The following is a 10,219-nucleotide window of genomic DNA, read 5'->3' as shown; positions in this document are numbered from 1 at the left end:
GACATTTATTTTTATAAAACAGATAAATATTTATCCAAAAAATGGTTGCTTCTTATTTAAAAAAATAAAAATAAAGCCCCAAACCAAAAAACAAACAAAATTCAAGCTCACAGACACAGAGAAAAGATTAATGATCGGCAAGGGTGGGGGAATGGGGGGTCAGAGAAATGGATGAAGGGATATAAACTTATTAAATAGAAAACTAAACTCTCCAAAAATATTGTTATGAGTTATAATTTATCCAAATAAAAGGAAAGTAAGCTTTATGCTCTTCTAATCCATGAACACGGAATGTTTTTCCATTTCTTTGTGTCATCTTCAGTTTCTTTCATCAGTGTTTATAGTTTCCAGAATGGAGATCTTTTACCTCTTTGGTTAGGTTTATTCCTAGGTATTTTATGGATTTTGGTGCAATTGTAAATAGGACTGATTCCTTGATTTCTCTTTCTGATGCTTCATTACTGGTGTATGGAAATGCAACAGATTTCTCTGCATTGATTTTGTACCCTGCAACTTTCTGAATTTCTGTATCAGTTCTAGCAGTTTCTTGGTGGGGTCTTTTAGGTGTTCTATATAGAGTATCATGTCATTTGCAAATAGTAAAAGTTTGACTTCTTCCTTGCCAATTTGGATGCCTTTTGTTTCTTTTTGTTGTCTGATTGCTGAGGCCAGGACCTCTAGTACTATGTTAAATAACAGTGGTGAGAGAGGACATCACTATCTTCTTCCTGATTGTAGAGGAAAAGCTCTGTTTTTTTCCCCATTGAGGATGAAACAAAAGAAAGGAAAACCTTTATGTTAAGGAGTAGCATCAGGTAGAAATTATACTTTTTATAAAACCCATTTAGAGTACAGAAACTATGAAATTAAGATTCATTGTTACCAATAATTCTTTAGCATGCATGTGTTATACATTTTATTTTCCAATTTTAAGGGAGATAAAACAGTGTCATCGATGTATCAATTTATGTTACCTATGTTTCCAAAGGTAAAAACAAAACAAGAAACACTGATGGTTGCTGACCCATTTCATTGGTAGTAATGGATTACTTTTTTTTCATCCAAGTTTTTTTTTAATTCCAGTTAGTTAACACATAGTGTATCATAAGTTTCAAGTACAGAATTTTGTGATTTATCACTTAAATATAGCACCAAAACAAGTGAGCTCCTTAATATCCATAACCCATTTAATCTTCTTCCCTCCCCAGCTCCCTTCTAGCAACCCTGTTTGTTCTCTGTAGTTAGGAGTCTGTTTCTTAGTCTGTATCTCTCTTCTTCCCCTATGTTCGTCTGTTTTATTTCTTAAATTCAACATATGAGCAAAATCATATGATATTTGTCTCAGAATAAATCTACCTCTGATAAGACTCTGATGACTCTGTAACTCCATCCACATTGATGCTAATATCAAGATTTCATTCTTTTTTTTTTCAACTTTTTTTTTTTTTTTTTAATTTATTTTGGGACAGAGAGAGACAGAGCATGAACGGGGGAGGGGCAGAGAGAGAGGGAGGCACAGAATCGGAAACAGGCTCCAGGCTCCGAGCCATCAGCCCAGAGCCTGACGCGGGGCTCGAACTCACGGACCGTGAGATCGTGACCTGGCTGAAGTCGGACGCTTAACCGACTGCGCCACCCAGGCGCCCCAAGATTTCATTCTTTATCCATTAATCAGTGGATGGGGATTTGGGCTCTTTCCAAAATTTGGCTATTGTTAAGGCTGTTATAAACATCAGGGTGCATGTATCCTTTTGTATCAGTATTTTTGGAACCTTGGGGTAAATGTAAATACCCAGTAGTACAATTTCTACATAGTAAAGTAGTTCTGTTTTTAACTTTTTGATGAACCTCCATTCTGTAGTGGATTAAATTCATTTCAGGATTCCCAACTAACTCATAAGATAAGAATTCTAGTCAAATTACATGACTTAATATGCCTAAGTAAAGAATGGTTTAAGGGTGCTTGGGTGACTCAGTTGGTTAAGCGTCCGACTTCGGCTCAGGTCATGATCCCATGGTTCATGGGTTCCAACCCCGCATCAGGCTCTGGGCTGACAGCTCGGAGCCTGGAGCCTGCTTCAGATTCTGTGTCCCTGTCTCTCTCCACCCCACCCCTGCTTGTGTTCTGTCTCTGTCTTTCAAAAATGAGTAAACATTAAAAAAATTTTAAATATATCCATGGAATTATCACTGAATAAATATATGTAGGTAAAACTGATTTGGCAAAATTCCATGGATCAAGTAAAGGAAATTTCATATATAAGTAATTTTTTAGAATCACTAAAATATACTCTTCAGTGTGTTTCTTTTTTATCTCTTTGCACTTACTCCTTTTGCCAACTTGAAATATTATAAGTGGAAAAAATATAATTCTAATTCCTAGGGATACTGTGAGAAGAAATATATAATTTAAAAAGAAATCCTAAGAATTAAAATCATCAAGACAAACTACATTTTCTGTAACTATTTAGTATCATTTAACAAAGAAAATAATAATCCATAGGTCTTAAATTATGTTTTTTTTAAAAATTTTTTAATGTTTTTTTTTTTGACAGAGAGCATGAGTGGGGGAGGGGCAGAGAGAGAGTGAGACACAGAATCCAAAGCAGGCTCCAGGCTCTGAGCTGAAGCATCTTTCTTCAAGGCTCTTGTTGCATATGGAGTTGGAAATTAGATATAAAATGTATTAGTATTTTCCCCCTATTGATTAAGAATATCTCCATTAATGTAGCCCTTTTTGGCATACTGAATTTTCTCTGCTTTAAATCTTTGAGATTTCCATTACATATGCAACTACAGTCAAAATCATATTTTGCTATTATTTTCATGTATCATTGCCTAACTCATGTGTCATTTTTATAACCCAAATAATGACATTGTATATTGCATGTAGTAGGTATTCAATGTATTCTGTTGAATCAGTGGAAAGGAGAATTTGTCTTTATATGCTGTGGAAAGCTAGTTTTCTCTTGTATGTTGAGGATGCTTTCTAGAGTCTATAATACTGATCTTCAAAAGATATAAATTATATTAGACTGAAAGGCATCCATTCTTGTAAAGACCACATTTAGAAATTTAGTGTTAAATTATGTGTTAGTTCTAATCTTTGATATTGTCAAAACAAATTATGAGGAATCTACAGAACATGTAGAGTGGTACACTTCACAAGGAGTAAAATGAAAGTAAATAGAAAAGAGAAAATCTACTTGGTATCAAAAGAGAGTAACCTGACAATATATCTTAATGATTAGTAAATGGCATTCAAAAATAGTGTTGCTACCTGGTGCAAAATGTCAAGAACAGATCTCATGCTTAGAGACCACCCACACTGAAAGAATGTAAGAGAGAAAAATAGGACAATAGTCTTTTTAATTGCATTGTGGTAATAGCTTTTCTGTATGCAATTTTCAGACTGGCAACTTGACATTATTATTTTCCAGTTATTTAGAACAGAGGTAAAAGCTTTTTTCTCTGTACTTTTATTATGAACCAAAGGGTCGTGCATCAGGTGTATATGAATTATTCTTTTCATTGTTTTGAGTATTTTCAAAGTAATTTTAAGAGTATTGATCAATTTTATGTAATGTACACACCATTAACTCTGCAAATATTGAGAAACTATGTTAGTTTTTAAAAAAGTTTTCTCTTCAGGTAAAAGGCATATTTAGAAAGAAAGTCAAGGTGATGATATTCCTGCCCCAATCTATTTAAGTTATAACAGTATGAAATACTTATTTTTTTCTGAGCCAACTAGGATTATATACTCACATCATGAGTTATTCTAAACTCTTCTTCATAAAACAATGTTAAAAATCTATCCACATGATACAAAATACTCTGTTCCTATGTCAGAGTTTTGAATTTCTTAATTCCTTTAAGTAATATTCAAATTATGGGTTGCAAAAATCTACAAAATATTTTGCCATTTGGGTCTACTCTGGAGGTAATAAAGATCGCTGACCAAAAAACATTAATGTGAATATATCTAATCAACTATTAAATGTCACTAGAAAAGAAAGGAACATCATTGATAATCAACAAGGGGTTATCAAAACAAGGAAAATGAAACTGTCCAAAGGGACCAAAACAATGAGATAGAAAAGAAAATAGAAAGAGATCACTATAAAGACTAAATATATGAAATCACACAGAGTAATCCAAACCTATCAATAATCCAAATAAATCAGAATGATTTATATCCTAACGGAATATAAAAATTGTTTAAAATGATCTTCTAATAAGAGATACACCTAAAATAAATGAAGACTATAGATACTATATTCCAGATAGGTATGAGCAAATATAACTATGGCAATATTATCATATATAGTAGAATTTTGTGTCAGTATTATTATATTAGGATGTGGCAGTCATGTGAGTATGCCTTGCTGACACTTCATTGTAGGTAATATAAATGACCAAGGATATTTCCACTTTAGAATCCATCACCCCATTTGCACAGAAATAATGTCATACTGCAGTACGTCAGATACACCAAGCCACATGAATTCTTGGGAGAGACAGGGTCCCTTTGTCAGCTTCCTTTTGTTCAACGACACTGATGGCTTTGCAGAATCTTCCCTGGACTGCTCAGGATGCTTTTCACCCAAAATTCTCCCTCTTTCCTTCATTCAAAACTAGGACTGAATCATTATTGGACCCCTTGTCCACCCATTTCCAGCTTTTCCCCATTTTCTATAACAAGGCATTTCCCCTAATATAATCCTTGCACATTTAATCTTATTTTCATGTTTGCTTTTTGGAAGACCTAGTCAAAAGAAGGACACAGAAGAAAGGGATATTTTTTATTGACACAATACAAATTATCAAGAATATAGAAGAGCCATGAAATTATATGTATAAACAAACACCTCAAGTATATATATATATATATATATATATATACACACACATATATATACACACATACATATACACACACACACATATACACACACACATATACACACACACATATACAACAAAAGCTAATAACAATAGAAGGATAGATATAAAAATGTTTAACTGAGATTTGGTTAAAAAATCCATCCAATTTATTAAAAAAAAATACCAAGATAGAAAATAAAATAATGAAAAGATAATTTGAGTAACAAATAAGATATATACATATTCATATATCCATCTTTTAAAATAGCACTTTAAGCCCATCAAAGAAAAAGTTGTATATTTGCTATAATTTCTAAAAATTTGCCATATGTAAGTATAAAAATGTTTCCCATAATCTAAAAAAAAAACATTTGTTCTATACCTACCAACCATAATAAATAAAAGCAAACCATAATAGCTCAAACAAAATATACAAAACTCAGATTCCCATTTGCAATAAAGATAGTCTTCTCTAAGTAACTTATGATCAGAAAAAATAAAATTAGAAATTAATTAAAAATCAGTAACAAAATAATTATATAATGTAGGAAGGAAATATATACACTATAACTTTAAGTTAGTCTTTCTTTTATAAGATAAATGTTAATTCATTTATATTAATTTAACCAAAACTTACTGCAGTAACGATCAAAGAAACCTTAACTTAGAAGCTAGACAGTTTTAAAGTGTTTTTTTAAATTATTTTGGTATTACATTGGTATTGCGCTATTGAATTTTATAAATATTTTTAAATGATTACATGTTAACAAAGATTTAGTTTGATTCAAGTTTGGGGCTATTATGAGTAACACTACATGAATACACATCTGTATGTTTTTTTCTTTTTTTTTCAATGGAAATAAGCACTTTCCTTTGGGTATATACCAAAGTGTGCAGCTTCTAGGACCTAGTGAAATCATGTCCTTAGCTTTAATGTATACTGCCTAAGAGTTTTCTTTTTTTTTTTAATTTTTTAAAGTTTATTTATTTTTGAGAGAGACAGACAGACAGAGAGACAGAGAGAGAGAGGGAGACATAGAATTTGAAGTAGGCTTCAGGCTCTGAACTGTCAGCACACAGCCTGACACAGGGCTCAAACTCACAGACTGGGATGGGAGATCATGATCTAAGCTGGTATCAGACACTTAACCGCCTGAGCCACCCAGCTGCCCCTGCCTAAGAGTTTTATGAAGGGCTTGTACTTATTCACAGTTCCACCAACAGTGAGTGAACATTCTGACTGCTCCACATTTTCATCCACCTTATTATTGTCACTCTTTAATTTTGTATTGTTTGTGCATAATATTAGGAGTTCATTCTGAGTTAAACTTTTTTTTTTAATAATGATCCAACTATTCTATATACCAGTGCTAATCAAGTACTCATAATCCCCTTTTTCTATCTCATCCATTCCCCCAACCCACTTCCCTACTGGCAACTACCAGTTTCTCTGTATTTTTGTCTCCTTTTCTTTTTTCATCTGTTTTATTTCTTACGTTCCACATATAAGTATGTAAGATCACATGGTATTTGTCTTTCTCTGACTGACTTATTTCACTCGGCATTATGCCTTCTAGGTTGTTGCAAATGGCAAGATCTCATCTCTTTTTATGGCTGAGTAACATTCCATTGTGTGTATACTACACTTTTTTTTTTAATCCATTAACCTATGGATGGACACATCAGTTGTTCCATATTTTGGCTATTGTAAATAATGCTTAGCTGTCCTGGGAAATAAACATAGGGGTGCATATATCTTTTTGAATTAGTGTTTTCATTTTCTTTGGTTGAACACCCAGTAGGGGAATTACTGGATCCTATGGTAATTCTATTTTTAATTGTTTCAGAAAGCTCCACACTGTTTTTCACAGTGGCTGCATCAGCCGGCATGAGGGTTGCTTTTGCTCCACATCCTTGCTAACACTTGCTGTTTCTTGTATTTTTTATTTTAGCCATTCTGACATGTGCAAAGTGACATCTCATTGTGGTTTTGACTTGCATTTCCCTGATGGTCAGTTATGCTGAGCATTTTCTAATGTGTCTGCTACCCATGTGTATGTCTTCTTTGCGAAATGTTTATTCAGGTCTTCTGTCCATTATTAAATAGATTTCTTTTTTTTTGGATGTTGAGTTGTAGAAGTTCTTTATATTTTTTGGATATTAAGGCCTTATTGATTATATCACTTGGAAATAACTTCTTCCATTCGGTAGGTTGACTTTGGTTTTGTTGATGAATTAATATGTTTTTTTCTTATTCTCTCAGATTATGTGAAGCATCTTTTCATATTAGTCACTTAGATATCCTCTTTCACAAAATACATTTTTTAAATATATTTTGCGGTCTTGGAAGGAAGATGGCGGCGTAGGAGGACGCTGGGCTCACCGCGCGTCCTGCTGATCACTTAGATTCCACCTACACCTGCCTAAATAACCCAGAAAACCGCCAGAGGATTAGCAGAACAGAGTCACCGGACCCAAGTGCAGACGAGAGGCCCACGGAAGAGGGTAGGAAGGGCGGCGAGGCGGTGCGCGCTCCACGGACTGGCGGGAGGGAGCCGGGGCGGAGGGGCGGCTCGCCGGCCAAGCAGAGCCCCCGAGTCCGGCTTGCAAAAGCGGAGGGGCCTGACGGACTGTGTTCCGACAGCAAGCGCGACTTAGCGTCTGGGAGGTCATAAGTTAACAGCTCTGCTCGGAAAGCGGGAAGGCTGGAGGACAAAGGGAGGGTGAGCTGCGGAGCCCCCGGACGACAGAGCTCAGTTTGGCGGGGAACAAAGGCGCTCGCCAGCGCCATCTCCCCCGCCCATCCCCCAGCCAAAATCCCAAAGGGAACCGGCTCCGGCCAGGGAAATTGCTCGCTCCGCGCGAACACCCAACTCTGTGCTTCTGCGGAGCCAAACCTCCGGCAGCGATCTGACTCCCTCCGGCTGCCACAGGGCCCCTCCTGAAGTGGATCACCTAAGGAGAAGCGAGCTAAGCCTGCCCCCCCTGCCGCCGTGCACCTTGCCTTCCCACCCCAGCTAATACGCCAGATCCCCAGCATCACAAGCCTGGCAGTGTGCAAGTAGCCCAGACGGGCCACGCCACCCCACAGTGAATCCCGCCCCTAGGAGAGGGGAAGAGAAGGCACACACCAGTCTGACTGTGGCCCCAGCGGTGGGCTGGGGGCAGACATCAGGTCTGACTGCGGCCCCGCCCACCAACTCCAGTTATACACCACAGCACAGGGGAAGTGCCCTGCAGGCCCTCACCACACCAGGGACTATCCAAAAACACCAAGCGGAAGAATTCCCCTCAGAAGAATCTCCAGGAAATAACAACAGCTAATGAGCTGATCAAAAAGGATTTAAATAATATAACAGAAAGTGAATTTAGAATAATAGTCATAAAATTAATCGCTGGGCTGGAAAACAGCATACAGGACAGCAGAGAATCTCTTGCTACAGACATCAGGGGACTAATGAACAGTCACGAGGAGCTGAAAAACGCTTTAAAGGAAATGGAAAACAAAATGCAAACCATCACGGCTCGGATGGAAGAGGCAGAGGAGAGAATAGGTGAACTAGAAGATAAAGTTATGGAAAAAGAGGAAGCTGAGAAAAAGAGAGATAAAAAAATCCAGGAGTATGAGGGGAAAATTAGAGAACTAAGTGATACACTAAAAAGAAATAATATACGCATAATTGGTATCCCAGAGGAGGAAGAGAGAGGGAAAGGTGCTGAAGGGGTACTTGAAGAAATAATAGCTGAGAACTTCCCTGAACTGGGGAAGGAAAAAGGCATTGAAATCCAAGAGGCACAGAGAACTCCCTTCAGACGTAACTTGAATCGATCTTCTGCACGACATATCATAGTGAAACTGGCAAAATACAAGGATAAAGAGAAAATTCTGAAAGCAGCAAGGGGTAAACGTGCCCTCACATATAAAGGGAGACCTATAAGACTCGTGACTGATCTCTCTTTTGAAACTTGGCAGGCCAGAAAGAATTGGCACGAGATTTTTAGGGTGCTAGACAGCAAAAATATGCAGCCAAGAATCCTTTATCCAGCAAGTCTGTCATTTAGAATAGAAGGAGAGATAAAGGTCTTCCCAAACAAACAAAAACTGAAGGAATTTGTCACCACTAAACCAGCCCTACAAGAGATCCTAAGGGGGACCCTGTGAGACAAAGTACCAGTGACATCACTACAAGCATAAAACATACAGACATCACAATGACTCTAAACCCGTATCTTTCTATAATAACACTGAATGTAAATGGATTAAATGCGCCAACCAAAAGACATAGGGTATCAGAATGGATAAAAAAACAAGACCCATCTATTTGCTGTCTACAAGAGACTCATTTTAGACCTGAGGACACCTTTAGATTCAGAGTGAGGGGATGGAGAACTATTTATCATGCTACTGGAAGCCAGAAGAAAGCTGGAGTAGCCATACTTATATCAGACAAACTAGACTTTAAATTAAAGGCTGTAACAAGAGATGAAGAAGGACATTATATAATAGTTACAGGGTCTATCCATCAGGAAGAGCTAACAATTATAAATGTCTATGCACCGAATACCGGAGCCCCCAAATATATAAAACAATTACTCATAAACAGAAGCAACCTTATTGATAAGAATGTGGTAATTGCTGGGGACTTTAACACCCCACTTACAGAAATGGATAGATCATCTAGATACACGGTCAATAAAGAAACAAGGGCCCTGAATGAGACACTGGATCAGATGGACTTGACAGATATATTTAGAACTCTGCATCCCAAAGCAACAGAATATACTTTCTTCTCGAGTGCACATGGAACATTCTCCAAGATAGATCATATACTGGGTCACAAAACAGCCCTTCATAAGTTTACAAGAATTGAAATTATACCATGCATACTTTCAGACCACAATGCTATGAAGCTTGAAATCAACCACAGGAAAAAGTCTGGAAAGCCTCCAAAAGCATGGAGGTTAAAGAACACCCTACTAACGAATGAGTGGGTCAACCAGGCAATTAGAGAAGAAATCAAAAAATATATGGAAACAAACGAAAATGAAAATACAACAATCCAAACGCTTTGGGACGCAGCGAAGGCAGTCCTGAGAGGAAAATACATTGCAATCCAGGCCTATCTCAAGAAACAAGAAAAATCCCAAATACAAAATCTAACAGCACACCTAAAGGAACTAGAAGCAGAACAGCAAAGGCAGCCTAAACCCAGCAGAAGAAGAGAAATAATAAAGATCAGAGCAGAAATAAACAATATAGAATCTAAAAAAACTGTAGAGCAGATCAACGAAACCAAGAGTTGGTTTTTTGAAAAAATAAACAAAATTGACA

Source organism: Lynx rufus, unplaced genomic scaffold, assembly GCF_022079265.1.
Source record: "Lynx rufus isolate CCGP_SWC_20201006 ecotype Redwood Valley unplaced genomic scaffold, mLynRuf1.p SCAF_12, whole genome shotgun sequence".
In the NCBI taxonomy this organism is placed as follows: Eukaryota; Metazoa; Chordata; class Mammalia; order Carnivora; family Felidae; genus Lynx; species Lynx rufus.
Note: the sequence above shows the minus strand (reverse complement) of the source record.